Below are 16,463 nucleotides of genomic sequence, written 5' to 3' on the forward strand. Positions count from 1 at the left end.
CAAATTGCTGTGCATATCTCTCTATCAGTGTTATAGAGAGCAAACAATTTATGAGTTTACCCTGTATAAGCTTTATACAGAATAAAACGGATTTATTTGGGGTTTGGATCCCATTGGGAACTGGGTGTCTGGGTGCTGGAGAGGTAACCTACTGAGCTGTTTTTGGTTAAAGTCTTCAGCTTTGGGGGCATGGCCCAGACCCTGAGTCTGTGTTGCAGCAGGCTAGTGTGTCTGGCTCAAAATGGTAGGGTTCTGGAGTCCCAACCTGGCAGGGAAAACTAGCTCATAGGTAATTTCAGCACATCAGGTGACAGTCCCAAGGGGGTCTCTGTGACCGAACCTGTCACAGTTCCCCCCTCCTAGGGTCGTGTATTGTCAGAAGGGGGTCACAGTGCAATGAAGTTTGAGAACCCCTGAGTTAGACTATAAACTTTGTACCACTTGTTGACTTTTGTTCTATTTGTAGACTTATTTTTTTTAGGGTCTGAGAGCAACAATTACTTCTTCCAACTATTCTTTTAAAACCTGTCTGGTGTGGTATGGAGGACTGGTTTTGCAGTAGTGAGAAGTGGGATACAGATATGCAAAAATCCAATGCTAGATTAATTAAGCCTGAGAGCCACAATCTCTTTGACCAGAAAGGCATATACAGTATCACTGCTTTACATCATTTCTGATTTCATTTCATTGCTGATCTCTTCTTCCTATATTTTGGATTGTCTTGGGGAGGAGTGGAAAAGGTGGGAAGACATATAACAAGTATTTGCTACCAGCAAATACCTCCAATGATTGGTGATAAGACACTAGATAGGGAGGGCTCTTCGTTACTACAGAGAATTCTTTCCCAGGTGTCTGGCTGGCGGGTCTTGCCCACATTCTCATTGTCTAACTGATCACCATATTTGGGGTTGGGAAGGAATTTCCCTCAGGGTCAGATTGACAAAGACCCTGGGGGGTTTTTGCCTTCCTCAGCAGCATGGGGCATGGATCACTTGCAAGTTTAAACTAGTGTAAATGATGGATTCTCTGTAAGCTGAAGTCTTTAAATCATGATTTAAAGACTTCAGTAACTCAGCCAGAGGTTAGGGGTCTATTAAAGGAGTGGGTGGGCGAGGTTCTGTGGCCTGCAATGTGCAGAAGGTCAGACTAGATGATCATGATGGACCCTTCTGACCTTAAAATCTATGACATTGTGCAGCTTTGCCAGCAATTTACCTCCTCACATTCTGAGTCTTGATACATGGAGAGGCCAGGGGGAACCATATCTACTGTCTCCAGGTGCAAAGAGGTCGATCACCAGATCACCAAACTGACTTATGATGAAGGAGGGTATATTTCTGGGTGCAGGAGCCACTCTGTTAATCCGACTTTTGCCATGTCAGTCTTGGTGTTCATCTCTCCCATAATGGGCAGTGCCTACAGATATAGAAAACTTTGCTCTGCCTATGACAGCAGAATTTCTCTCTGTTGTGGGGATGATCATGTTATTTCTAGTTATTTATGAAAACCCCATCAGACATTAGTTGTCATGGCCAGACTAGGTCTATCATCAATGGATGGAACAGTGCTCTGAGACCTCAGTGAATCATTGTGTTCCAGCTGATGGATGCTGTGCTTTCTCTTTCTGATAACCATTCCCTGAATTGAATCAGAAAGACCCCTTCAATAAAGAAAACCAACCAACCAAATAAATAAATCAACAGATCGGATTCTCTCCATTCATTAGCTATGGGAGCAAAGAATATACAACTGAAGTTAGATCTCTGATGATGGATGAGATAGGGCGAGATATGGAGGGAATATGTGGAATTCCTGGATCAGTATCCTATGAATTCTGTAACATTGAAGCATGCCTCTGTAGGAGATCAGAATTCCCCAGTGACATGATTTTTCTATCATGACCATCTTCATCTTCCATTAATATACTTGTGAGATGAGACCTTGTACCTAATAGCATTCATCCTCAGCTCAGGCCAAGATTCTTTAGGAACCCATATCACTCTATGTTTGCTTCAGCTTTCTCTCTTACCCCCATCAGAAAAATAGCCTGCAAAGATATAAAAAAGTAATTTCCCTGTTTTCCAAAGCCAATATTATTGCTACCAGGATCCGAGAGAGAGAGAGAGAGAGACCTGGGGAGCACACGCAAATCAAATTGTAATTATCAAAGTTGTAAAAAGAGAGGCTGTCAACCATCTGCAGAACTTAAATACATTGTCTAAGGATAGTAAAATGGAATGCTTTGAAGACAAGTCTCCTTAAGGAACCTATTTAGTTAGAGGTTTCAGACAGGGTCCTGCTCTGTTTGTCCCAGATTTATGAGGCTAGAAATAGGTTGGGGAATGGGTTGTAGTACTCTAGTCTGAAATAGATGGATTATTTCATTTATGTTGTGGTATTTCCACAAGTTGCTGAGACTAGGAATCAGACAGAGCTGTTTATGTAATTCTTTCACAGCTCCATAGGGTATCCCCTCTGGACAATGTCCAGTGACCTAATTTGATCAAAGCTGTAAGTAGCCCTTTTGCTACCAAAAGGGAAGAGCCAGGGCTCCAGCTAGGGCTGGTTGGGAGTCTAGATCTGAGGTGATAGGGGGCAGCTTTTGAGCTTGTCTCAGTACCCTGCCCTTGTTCTAGCTCCTACTTGGAAGGAGGGGTTTTCTGCTCGTACAAACTTCTTCAACTTGCCATATGACCTCTTTTCTTCCTTTAGTGCCTGACAGGAGCCAGGTTTACAAGTCGACTTTTTCAGTGACTCTGACTAGCTTCAGCTTCCCATCAAGTTTCTTCTGGTATCACTAGCATAGCTGGGAACTGATTTCTTTGAGCATCTGATCTCAAGGACCAAAACTCCATATACCTGCATGAAAGAGATTTGTATCCCTGTATATTTTTCAGGGAGAAGCCCTTAGGCTATCAGAATTTTAGGTTAAGACGGACTATACCTGCCATACTGTTCAACTATATTAGCATTGTTTATGATGTCATACAAAGACGCTTGGGATACATATGATACTCCATATTTATTTATTTTTGTTGGCCTAATGCCACCTGAAAGTTTTCATGTACAATTATTTGCTGAGGTGATTGTTGAGTGGATTTGGCTGCTTGTGAAGGGCCTGTATAGTGAGGCCACTCTTTCACGCAAAAAATATTTCCCAGTTAGAAAAACTGAATCTCTGACCACAAGGGAAATAGCTATATCTACCTTTGGTAGTGACACTAGGCTGAATTTGCATTGGTGCATGCTGAGGAATCTTATGGCCTTGGAATATGGAGGTAGGGAATTGCGCGGAGGGGCTAGAATGAAAAAATGGTGGGCCAAGAGGCCCATTACTGTCTGTCCGTTCTTCCACATCTGGGTTGCTGCTCTTCTCATCACTTTATAGGTATCTGCTGGAGGAAAGAGGTGGTGGTGAGGCATAGCAATCTGCAACAGAAGCTGGGAACAATAACCTGGGCATTAGGGTGTGGTGACCCCAGCAGCAGCTGGGAAAAATGACAGCCCAATAGGTAGGTCTTGGTGACTGCCGGTGATGACAGCCTGATACTGTCCCCGCCTTTTAGGAGTGGCAGGAAATCTCCATTCCTTTATTACATTTTATCAGGGTGCACAGGGGGGATATATAGCTGTATCTTATCTAGGGCAGCTGCAAACTTCCTAAGCATAGTTTTACAATACACTATTGCACGCTGCCTGAAAGAGTTTATCCTCCTGGGTTTTACTTGTTTTTATCTTTTTGGCATAGCTTACTATTTGATCCTCTAACTCTTAATTTAGACAGGTAGCCTTCCTCCCCTAAGAGGAAGAATTCCCTTTGTGTGTGCGCAGGTGCATGAATGCCTATAGGAATTAGCACGTATGTGGTTTGACCTTTTCCAAATTGAACTGCCCTGCTGCACTCTGTGAAAGTGAGCAGGGGAAACAGTGCTGATTTTATTTATTCATTTATTTCCCCTTTGGCAGTTTCTCCCCCTAATTCTGCTTTGGGGGAGGGAAGGAGGAAGATGCAAAATTGATCTCAGAGCTTGATGCAAATTATTTTCAAGTACACACTGCCCTATCCTCAGAGAGACTGGGATTACTTGTCTCCCCTCCCCCTTGTGGGCCCCTTCTAGGTCTCTCAAGGAAGGAGCTAGCTGGGGGCTCAAGAATGGGCTCAGTAGAAGCTCTACTTCTTTCTGTTGCGTGATTTGTTCTTCCTCTGGAGGTCTCCGCCTGGGAGCTGAGTAAAGATTCTGGGATGGGAGAGTGAGTTGTTATCTTTTTTTTTTTTTAAACTGGGCATGTTTAGCCTTGAGGAAAGAAGACTGGTGGCGGGGGGGGGGGGGGCTCTAACAGTCTTCCAATATGTTAAGGGCTGCCATAAAGAGGACAGTGATCAGTTGTTCTCTGTGTCCACTGAAGGAAGGACAAGAAGTAACAGTCTTAGTCTGCAGCAAGGGAGATTTATGTTAAATATTAGGAAAAGCTTTCTAACTCTAAGGGTAGTTAAGCACTGGAACAGGCTTCCAAGGGATGTTGAGAAATCCCCATCTTTGGAGGCTTTTAAGAACAGGTTGGACAGACACCTGTCAGGGGTAGTCTAGGTGTAGTTGGTTCTGCCTCAGCACAGGGCGCTGGACTGGATGACCTCTTGAGATCCTTTCTAGCCCTACATTTCTATGATTCCACAAAGGTGGCAGCAGGGGGAGAGAGCAGTGCTCAGAGGCCCCTTACCACATTTTCCATCACTGGCAGTGTCTTTGCTTTGCCCAGTAACCTCCATCTGTGGTCTGAGGGGAGGTGGAGGCAGAGGACGAAGCTGAGCTCTGCTGTCAGAAACTGATGCAGGCTACAGGGACTAGGTGTGATCTATCTGGAGCGCTGCCCTTCTGGGGTCACTCCCCTCGTAGAGATGAGGGAGAGGGAGCTGCTTTCCTGGAGCCATTTTTTTCCTATTCTGCCTGGTGCATGCTGGGAGAGGGAGTGGAGAAAACACCACCCAGCCTGGGCTGTGATGGGGAGAACTGCACTCTGCTCGATAAGGCACGGAAGCAGGAAACACAGGACCCGATGAAGTGAGCTGTAGCTCATGAAAGCTTATGCTCAAATAAATTGGTTAGTCTCTAAGGTGCCACAAGTCCTCCTTTTCTTTTTGAGGACCTTCTTTGTGCCTCAGCTTTCTCAATCTCGCTCACTCCCTGAAGCCTGCAGGGGCACCAGCTGCCGCAAATGCCTCAGAAGGAGAAGTGGAGCTGAGGCGACAAGCTCCCCCAAGGGCAAACACAGCACTGGGACATGGTTGGGAATCAGATGGACACATTATTGATCCCCATGGTTAGGGACTGTTTGGAATTTCCCTGCAAAAAGCCCTGCAGCCGGGAGGCCTGTCTCAGCTGCCAGCCACCAGCGGGCAGGGGGGCATGTCAAACTGAAGGGAACTTCAGGGGATTGGGCATTGCCCTGCAGCCAGTGACTGACAGGGCTAGTTCTGCCCTCAAGCTGCAATAACCCATTGTGACCCATCTGTGGCCCTTATCACGAAGCAGAATATTCAGGATCCAGAAGACAGGCTGGGGGGCAGGGAAATGTAGGAGTGCAGGAGTGGCAGCAGAAAAAGGGACTGAGGGGGAAAGGAAGAGAAGATACAGAGAGCAGGTGAATGTAAGGAGAAAGGTGTGTAACAAAGAGCTATAGTGAGCACTGAAGAACAGTGGGGCAACAGCGTATGAGGAGCAGCAGGAGGGAGTGAAAAGTGAAGAGGGAGAGAATGGAATCACTGCACCCCAGGGGCTAGGAGAGAGTAAACAAAGTTCTCTTTAGAGCAGCCAAGAGGAAGCCACCATCTTTGTGTGTTTAAGGTTCAATGCGAACGTTAAATGATATCACACGGTAGTGCTGGGCACTTCCTGCTCAAGGCTGAAATATCAGCAGGCAGACTACCGACTGAGTTTAAAAGCATCTCCTGATCTTTAAGTCAATCTTATGGATGGGGATGGGGAAGGGGTGGTGTCTGATATATGCTTTTCAAATGCTGAGGTTTGTAATACTAAAATAATAAAATCTACAGTAAAAGTCAGACTAGCTGTTCTTAGCAATTTGTAGCGAGTGTATCAGCAAGACTATCAGCAGAATGTCAGGGAGGAGAACAAAGCAACCAAGCTGGCGATGGCCTAACAGTGGACTGGGGTGGAGAGAGCTCTACTGTGTACTCTGTGACTAGAGAAGTCAAGGGAAACCCTACCAATTTCCATTGCCCTGTGGCTGTTCTAACTTGTGTTGGGGACCAGTTCAGCCCCCCAGGCCAACCTAGGATCCTGGGAAGCATAGAAGGTGCTTTACAGCCATCTTTGCTTTAATTTTTGACTCCTTTTCATGAGCTTGATGCAGCTAAGAACTAAGCCCCTGCTGTTGCACCTACTTGTGTTATTCATGTCAGTGGAATTACACCTGCTTAGCCAAGTCTCAATTTGGTGCAGAGTAACTGCAGTATTTTTAAATTGTGACAACAGTTTTTCTGTATAATGAAGTTCTACTTGTATTACAATACTTGTATTCAGTGTTTTAATTCACAGGACAGATACTGTTTCCTGTTTGTATGGGTTCTTAGCCTCCAAAGCAAAAGTGGAAAAAAAATTCTCGTGTGGGATTTAATCTCATGGTGCTTTGTTATTATAAACTTGAGGGGTTTTTTCAGTTTCTTTTGCCTGCCATTAACTGGGGGGCTGTCTTTTGTAGGCAAGATACAACAATATAGATGCTTGTCAATATACCAGAATGTATCTCAAGGTCAAAAAATGGTTTCTGTTTTCAGTTTTCTGTAAAAAATTGTGTTTTAAAGACACTCATATCCCTGATAGATAAAGTGTCCATGATATTTTGTATAAAACCTGCCTGCCTTTTCATGCCAATCAAAATATTTATATTGAAAATGGATTCTCCCATCTTGCACCCTCTATTCTGCCAGCCACTATTAAGAGGAAGAGAGAGTCCATGAATTCTCAAGCAGGTCCTGAAGAAGGCTGCAGACCTGAGTTTCAGTGTAGTGCTATCCCTTTTTCATTGGTACTGGTGGGAGGCAAACTGAGAACGTTTCCCCAGAACATTACACAAAAACAGGTCTTCCAAAAATTCAACTGAAGTGTGACTGAACTTATTATTCTGCTGCTTTATTCTGCTAGTGTAGTCAACACAAGAAATGTATGTGGAAGGTACAACTGTGCAGGGCTGTCACTGTTCTGTAGGAAGAGAAGGAATGGAAAAGTGCCAGGATCAAAAGGTTTAGCAGTGATGTTCCTCTAATGTGCCCCTCATCATGGTACCTGAATACCTAAGGATGTCTTGTTGATTCCACAATTCTCAAGTGATCTTGTCACTTTCCCATTCCTTCAATTCCTAGAGAAGAATGACAAGCAGCCGAGATGCATGCTTGTGCTTTACACATTCATCTTCTTTCAAAAGGGAAAGCTGGATGCATTAGCACCACCTGGTGCAAAAATCACATACAATAACTTCTGGAAAAGACACACTACAGCAATGAGTGACTGATCTACACAGAAGGAAAGAAGGGCTGTCAAACGAATAAAAAATTAATTATGATTAATAACAGTTTTAATTTAACTGTTTAAACAATAATAGAATACTACTTATTTAAATATTTTGAATGTTTTCTACATTTACAAATATATTGATTTCAATTATAACACAGAAGTGTACAGTGCTCACTTTATGTTATTATATTTGATTACAAATATTTGCATTGTAAAAAGGATAAACAAAATAAATAGTATTTTTCAATTCACCTATGCAACTACTGTAGTGCAATCTCTTTATCATGAAGGTGCAACTTACAAATGTAGAATTATTTTTTTTACATAACTGCACTCAAAAATAAAACACTGTAAAACTTTAGAGCTTACAAGTCCACTCAGTCCTACTTTTTGTTCAGCCAATCCCTAAGACAAACACGTTTGTTTACATTTACAGAAGATAATACTGCCCTCTTCTTATTTACAATGTCACCTGAAAGTGAGAACAGATGTTCGCATGGCACTATTGTAGCTGGCGTTGCAAGGTATTTATGTGCCAGATATGCTAAACATTCATATGCATGCTTCGATCACCATTCACAACTAATTTTTTTTAATCTAGTTAGTTTGCATTAATCACTTGAGTTAACTGCGGTTATTTTACAGCTCTAGAAGAAAGACAATCTTTTCAAAATTCTTGTGTTCATTCATTCTAGCTCTCAAAGAAGGTATCTCAGTCAAATGGTCCCCCCTTCCACATAGCATCTGAGAGCCTCACAATCTTTAGTATATCTATTCTCATAACAACCCTGTGAGGTAGGTGGTATTTCCATTTTACAGATGGAACTGAGGGACTAATTGATTTGCCCAACTCACAGAGTTGTGGTGGAGCAGGGAACTGAACCCAGAGTGCTCAACCGCGCCACTAGCACGCAAGCTTCTACACCATCCTTCCTTCTGTCGTGGTGAACTCTACCGTCCTTCCTTTTGGTAGCTTAATATTTGGTTATGCTGATCTGAATGACACAATGAAGCAAGATGGATTCCTCCCGCTCCCCATTTTTGATGAGAAGTATGAACATTATATAGTTTTTCCTTCTCACACCTTCTTCTATGCAGCCATCCTACTCCTGAAGCCTCGCTTCCTGCCACTTTTCGGTATCGCTACCCTGCTCTTCTTTAAATTGCTCCTCAACACATACTTCTTCAATGAGGTCTATAAGCACTCACCCTTCCCTCCAAGATAATTAAGCAAAACACACCAGGGAAACAAGATGTGTGTAGGAACTCCGATACAAGGGTTAGTAAAGAAATATCACTAGTTAAGTCTCTTGATTGTGTCATTTTTCCATTCCTTCTCTTGTATGTATGAACAAATATCTACCTAGACTTTAAACTGCTTGGTGCAGTGAAGTGTCTTTGCTGGCCGCACCCTGTGCACAGCTAGGGCTAGATAAATGTTACATTAAAATATAATTTTGGGGCTAATATACAGTCTTTATATTGCTATTTCCTCATTTGCTCCTTGCCCATGTTTATTATCCAGCAGATAGAGTGTATTCATGGAACATACAATATAAAACTTGTTTTTCTTATGAAATCATTTAAAGAAATTAAACCAACTAGTGTACTGTTAACAGATGTCTGTTATGGAATGTATTCTTTGTCTCTGAGAATCATGTGTGTTTAGTATATGTATAGGGTCTGATTCATTACTGCATTACTCCAGTTTTATGCTTCTGTAACTCCACTGATTCCAACAGAGTTACATCAAAATAAAACTGGAGTCACAGATGGTGAATAGGGTCCATTGTACTTGTCAGTAATATGATCAATTCATAAAAACTAAAAATTAGAAGAAATACATGATATAGAAAGGAGGTTGTTATTCCTGAAAGATTAACTACAAAATGTAAAGAACAATAGCTGATGGTGTAATTAGTGTTGCTGATTCCTGAGATTTTATCACAAGTCTCATGATATTTGGTGTTTCAGCTGTCAGAATAGAGAGATTGCAGGAGAATTTCAATTTTCATTTAAAAAAAGTAAGTTTTGAGCCCTCATTGTTACAGAGAAAAAGCTTGAAAATGTGAAGTGAGTTCACCCTACAGCTCAGGAAGCAGAAGGCAAAGAAAGAGAATCAAACATTAATTTTAAAAAAATCCATTTTTTTAGCCATTATGATTATTGTTTTGGGGCCTGAATTATGATTTTTGAAGAGTTGGGGTTGGCAATACAGTATAATAGAATCATCAGGATTCAAGATTTGAGCATCCAAAGGGAATAAAGTTTGTTGAAAAGTTGGTTCCCAACTTTCTTTTGAAACAGACTCAGGAAGAATAATGTGTCTGTGGCCAGCAGACCTAGGGTCACATTCTGACCCCCCAATATGGCCACTTTATACCTTATTGTTTCATAGCACATCTTTTAAAATTCCTTTTGCCCATATAATCAAGGGTAAAGCCAATAAGGAGCACAAGGGCTAAGGTTCACTTTTGCATCTGGAACATGAGGGAAAACATAAGAGTTTATTTAGTCATGTACAGAGACTAGATTCTGCTTGTGCATGAGCATCCCCATAATTAAAAATAAAGTTGCAAATATTTGCAAATAAGGAGTTGTGCCCTTCTGAAAACACGGGTAGGTACAAAAGCTAAGGTAGTGAGGACTGTGCAGCTGTTTCTTCCATGCACATCTGATGGCAGCAGTGTCATTTTCAAAAACACCCCCGGGAAAATGAGATTGTGTAAAGCATGTAATATTAGGGACTCTAATATAGAGAAGAAAGGCCAGGAAGGTATAGGAGGCTCCCCACCTTAACCTAATATGGAGCGCTGGGCTATACTTGGATTGAACAAGGAGCAATTCTTTTCACAATGAAAAGGAAGGAGGGAAATGTCAATGAGTCTGAGTACAGTGCAAGATATGGGGTGCTCTGGGAAAGAGAGAGAAGGAAAATGCCTCTATTCTGTGCTCAACAGCTAAGAGGAGAAATAAGTGTCTCAAGAAGCAGCAGGCAGGCCAGCCAAATAGTCAGTAAATTCCTGCATAAGTAGATATCCTACAATGCAGAAGCCCCTCAATAGGTCCAACAGCAGCTACACTTCATGTAATGTAATTGGTCTTATAAGTCAAAGAAGGGCAGCTTGTGTAGGAAGGATTACTGATTAACACAAACTGTTGGGGCTGCAGGTGCATCTGATGCACCCATAATCCCCTTCGGAAATATCACAGCAGGTGTATTTTCCAGGCCAGGTGTTCTCCTGCTTGGTGCAATTTTGGCTTGGCACAACACACTTAAGCGCTAATTGTGCACTTTTGAAAAATGCTCATTACATTTAAATGCCACTTGTACGTATTATTGCAGAAATTAGTGCCACAAAACTTCTGAAAATTTAGCCATTCTATATAACAGTGTAATAGCCTACATACCCCAGCAAATTCTCACTATCTATATATGCAGCTAAATTAGCTTAACAGTTAACTGCTTCATTCCCTAAATTGCAAGTAAAGAAGGCTGTGCTCCTGATTGCAAAAAAAAAAAAAAAAAAAGCAAAATACATGTGTACTGATAGAATTATTAAATTAAGAAATTAACATACACAATTCAGAGAATAGTATTTATACTGATAGATTTTTAAGGCCAGAACACTGTGATCATGTAGTCTGACCTTCTGTATAACACAGGCCATAGACTTTCACACGGTAATTTCTGTATCAAGGCAAACAACTTTTGATTGAAGTAGACCATGTATTTCAAAAAGTCATCAACTGAAGTTGAAGACTTCAACTGAAGGAGATTTTACCATGTGCCTAGGTAAGTTGTTCCAGTGATTAATTACCAGCACTGTTAGCATGGGCAGCAGGTATAATAGGCCAGGGAAGGGCATAGTGGCTGACCTGCCGCTGGACAACTGGGCCGGGGTGGCACCCTTTCCTTTCCCCGAGATCCTCACTGCCTCCTCCATTCCACCCCCCACCACTGAAGGTCCCCCCTGCCTTCTGCGTCCCTCCTCCTCGGGACGGGGGAGCGAGGAGTGACGCAGAGAGCCAGCAGCTGGTGGACTGAGGAGGCTCGGTTGGGTGGTGCTGGGGCTGGCACCTCGGCGTGGGGAGCGGGGTCTTCAGAGGCGGGAGAAGCTGACATTCAGGGAGGCTGCCGGTGGCTCAGCCCAGCCTGAATCTGGGGGGGGATTGGGGGGGGGGGGGCCCTGCGCTGTGGCTGGACCGGCGCTCGGGAAGGGCTGGCGGCTCGGTCTGGTGCTGTGGGGCAGTGTGAATCGGGGGGCCGATGGCAGTGGCTTGCCCCAATGTGGCTGGGGCGGGAGGGCCGGGGCTTCTCCGGTCGGGGGGCCCCTAGGGATTTTCCTTTTACGGGGAGCTTAAGGGCTCCAGCCTGTGGGGGCTGGGGCTTTGGGCAGAAGGAGTGGGGCCAGCAGGCTAGCCTCCCCAAAGCAGCGGTTCACCTGCCACCCATGACTTCTAGTATTTTGTTTCCAGTTTGAATTTGTCTAGTTTCATCTTCCAGTCATCAGATCTTGTTATGTCTTTTGTCTGCTAGACTAAAGAGCCCTCTGATCAGAAATAATCTATCCATGTAGGTACTTCTAGGTCAGTGGTGCCCAGACTTTTCCTGTCATGCCTCCCCTTACCAGTAATGGAATCTGTCTGTGCCCTCCTCCATTACTACACAGCCAAGGCTTCCTCAGCAGAGCAGCTCAGGCTGAAGGCGGAGCTGGGGGGCAGAACTAGGAATAGGGGATGCACTGGGGCTAGAGGCGGAGCTGGGCTGGGGGTGGAGTGGAATTGCGGCTGGGAGCTGGAGCTGGTTTGGGGACAGAGTGGGACTGTTTGGTATTCCCTCCCTGCCCCCCCCGCCCCCCATGGGGGCTGGCCCTGGCCCCAGTGTGCCCCCCCAATGTTCCTCCCTGCTTCCCTACAGGGTTGTGCCCCACAGTTTGGGGATCACTGTTTGAGGTTGTGATCCAGTCACATTTCACTTTTCTATTAATATAAAAGACCAATGACATATTAAATTACTATGGCAATAAAACGGATGTATTAAAAGTTACTTAAGATGCTGAATATGCGCATAAAACATTAGAAAACGTATTCTATCATGTTGGATTATTGAATGAATAGCACAAGATCACATAATTAAAATTTATATTCCAATATACATGCACAAAGGGCAGAATTAAGATTGTGCATAATTTTAGCTTTAGCATTTTCTGACTTTTGAATGCTTAAACATGAATTTCCTCTTAATATTTTTAATATAGATTTCTTAAATCACACAGCCATAATATCAGGCAGCACTATATTCCCCCATTCTCTTTTGCTGGGAAGTTTTATTTTACTTTAGTCTTTTCCTTTTCCAGACAAAGATGGCAAAATATTTCTCAAAGTTACATAATTTTGCTTAGAAGACAAAAAGAAAATTTGTGTGTGATGGGGCACCTGTGTTAGGATAAAGATATTCAGGCCTGTCTGCAAAGGCCTGTACTTTAAGAATTTAGGTGTATTCTTATCACTTGGCTAGTTCTAGAGGTATAAAAGAAAGACTCAAAATCACTGTCTGCTGGTGTAAGGGCCTTCTCTTACTGTGACAGTCTGAGGCCCTGTTCTTAGGATAAGGCCTTTGGCTAAGCAGCAGAGGCAGCCATAAGCTAGGAAGCGAACAGTCACATCCTCACATTCCAAACTAGTCACATTGAAATAAGGTGCTATTGGGCTGTTAGGCACTATCAGGACAGGATTGTATTCCTATCACCTCCAGAGAAAGGGAAGTGCCTAGAAAATGTAAAAGGAAACTTAGTTTGATAGCATCCTGTCTGGCAAGAACTCACTTATCAATAGCTGGGATGTGAAATCCTCACTTCTGTATTGTCTTGTCATTATAGTTCCCACTTTGCTATTGTTTGTCTGTATAATCTCTGTCTGGTTCTGTGATTGTTCCTGTCTGCTGTATAATTAATTTTGCTGGGTGTAAACTAATTAAGGTGGTGGGATATAATTGGTTAAATAATCATGTTACAATATATTAGGATTAGTTAGTTAAATTTCAGGAAAATGATTGGTTAAGGTATAGCTAAGCAGAACTCAAGTTTTACTATATAATCTGTAGTCAATGAGGAAGTGAGTGGGTGTGGGTGGGAGGGAGTGGGTGGGTGTGGGAGATGGGAACAGGGAATGGGGGTAAGAAAATTGGAATCATGTTTTGCTAAAGGGGGAAATGGGAACAGGGAATGGAAGTAAGGAAGTTGGAATAATGTTTGGCTAAGGGCAGGAATGGGAACAGGGGCACAGGTGTAAGGCTCTGTGGTGTCAGAGCTGGGAAGGAGGATACTAAGGAAGGAAACTGGAATCATGCTTGCTGGAAGTTCACCCCAATAAACATCAAATTGTTTGCACCTTTGGACTTTGGGTATTGTTGCTCTCTGTTCATGCGAGAAGGACCAGGGAAGTACGTGGGTGAAGGAATAAGCCCCCTAACAACTTGGCTCATGCTGGGCTCTAAGGGGTTAATAGAGCCCTAGGGAGCTTGCGCAGGAGGCAGCCAATCAGAGAAGGGCTGAAGGGAACAGCCAGTCAGGGCCAAGCAGGCCCAAATAAAAAGGGATCTGCAGGGAGAAGAGGGCAGTTCTCTGCTTAGAGCCCAGAGAGGAAGGACTGTGTCTCTGGAGGGCTGAGAGAACTGTCAGTACCCTGGACAGAGCAGTGGTGCTAGCAGGGACCAGGGGAGTGAAAGATAGCTCCTGGCTGGCTGCTGGGGTTTGCAGGCTAAGGCAAAGAGGATGCTGGGGCCATGAGAAAGTGGCCAGATAATTTGCTGTAGTAGCCACTAAGAGAAGTGGCTGAACAATGGACTGCAGGTCCCCTGGAAGGGGAAGGAGAGTGTGTGGCATGGCTGGAGGGATGTGTTGCTGAAGAGGATTATGCTGTCCTTGGAGAGATGTGGGTCCTAGAGCAGGAGTGATGGTGGTGAGGCACCACCTGAAGAGGGTGCACTAACATGCAGAGCTAATTCCCAAGACAGCCAGCAGGAGGTGCCACAGTGGTGAGTGAACCCTGTTACACTGTGTAATATACATTTTATGCATAACTTATGTAGTATCCAAGATAATGAAAGGAGAGCCCACATTTGTATATCTTAAATTTTCTTAAAAAATAAAAGATTCAGTTGTATTTGATGAATGTTAACAATAGTCTCAATTACTAACTTTTGTAAAACTTGTGGAGAACCACTGAAGAGGGGAAAACACATTCTTTTGGCCAATAGTAGTGCTTACTATAAGTCTAGTCTGCAAAGTTAATCTCCTATCCTGGAAAGGGAACACAGCTTTGATTTTAATAGTTTCAGGAAGGAATGCCTCTAAATTTTCTGTGTCCAGGACACACCTACATAAAGGCTAACTTAATCTCTTCATTATTGTGTGAAGACTGTCAATCTTCCTTACAGCAATGGTTAACACTTATAATGTCAGGACAAATATTAAAGGCAATAGAGGAGGTTGTTCTCTAAGTCTCTTCTGAAGTACAAGGGTCTCTAACAGCTGACTAAAATTCGCATCACTAGGGCTTATCATAAATGGAGTCCAGGCAGTTTTAAAATGTTTTTCCAAAGAGTCATCTCTTATCAGGATTTCCATCATGTAGGCCCACTCCACTCAGTCAAAAGCTTTTTCAGCATACAAAGAGGCTGTGCATGTTTCCAGGTAAAACAGGACTACAGAAGAGAAGACAATCAATGGTATCTAAATGCTTTCAGGAGAAAACACACTTCAGGAATAAGAAAAGGAGTACTTGTGCCACAAGTACTCCTTTTCTTTTTGCGAATACAAACTAACACGGCTGTTACTCTGAAACTTCAGGAATAAATACCATTTGATCTGTGTGACATATTTGGGTTAAAACAGCTTTAGTGGAATTGGTTAAAATTGTATTGGTATTTAAAATTTGCATTTAGTAGCAAAAATGGTCTCTACTATACATGTACTCAGGGATCTTTTTTTAATTATTAATATAATATATACTATCTCTAAGAAGGGAGGACATAGTCTAATATGCAAAATACCATTATATAATTGCACTGTATATTCTCTGCTGAATTTGAAACCAGAACCTTATCATAATATGAGGGTAGCTCATCATTCCACTGCTACTAATGACTAATGTTTCACCTGGCGAAATTGGGTGAACTGTATGCTCTACTTGCACTCATTAATGGCAGTCCCTTCTGCATATAAAAATATGCATCATACTTAAGTGACCTTGAGCTAATTGCAGAAGAGTTAATAGTCTGACTGCCACAGATCAAATTAAGTGCTGGGGTAATAAAATAAAAGACTTTAAGACTTACAGGTGAAAAGCTAGGCATAAAGGTAAAGTGCTTGAACCACTCATGCCTATCTCGGTCCTCTGACACCCCTTCCATGCCCCCAGTAGCACTGGTCATAAAACAGATTTTCTGCCTTTTGAATTTTAGGATTCAGACTTTTTTCAAATCCTGAACTTGGAAAAAGTAAAAAAAATAATAATTAAAAAAATCATTTTGGGTCAATTGAAATATTTTGTTTTGATTGACTTTTTTAAAAAAGTTTTTTATATAAAGTAAATTTCAAAACAAGAAGTCATTTCCATATGAAAAATTGAAAATTTTAATTAAAAAGTGTTGAAATGTGGTATTTTGACATTTTCAAAACTGCTTTTTTCCCTTTTCTGTAAATGAAGCGTCAAAATTCGTACAATTTCACAAAAAATTTGGCTTAGTCAAAATAGGAGTTTCTGTTGAAAAACTTTTGATTAAAACAGTTGTTTTTGATTAAAGTTTTGGCCAGCACTCGTTCCCAGGCTCCTGTCCCCCTTCCAAGCCCCTACTCTAGGCTCTAAGATATCTGTACTTCCGTGCTACCAAGTCAATCAACAAAACAAACTTGGAATTTGTAGGTC

This window comes from Lepidochelys kempii, chromosome 1, assembly GCF_965140285.1.
Source record: "Lepidochelys kempii isolate rLepKem1 chromosome 1, rLepKem1.hap1, whole genome shotgun sequence".
Lineage (NCBI taxonomy): Eukaryota > Metazoa > Chordata > Testudines > Cheloniidae > Lepidochelys > Lepidochelys kempii.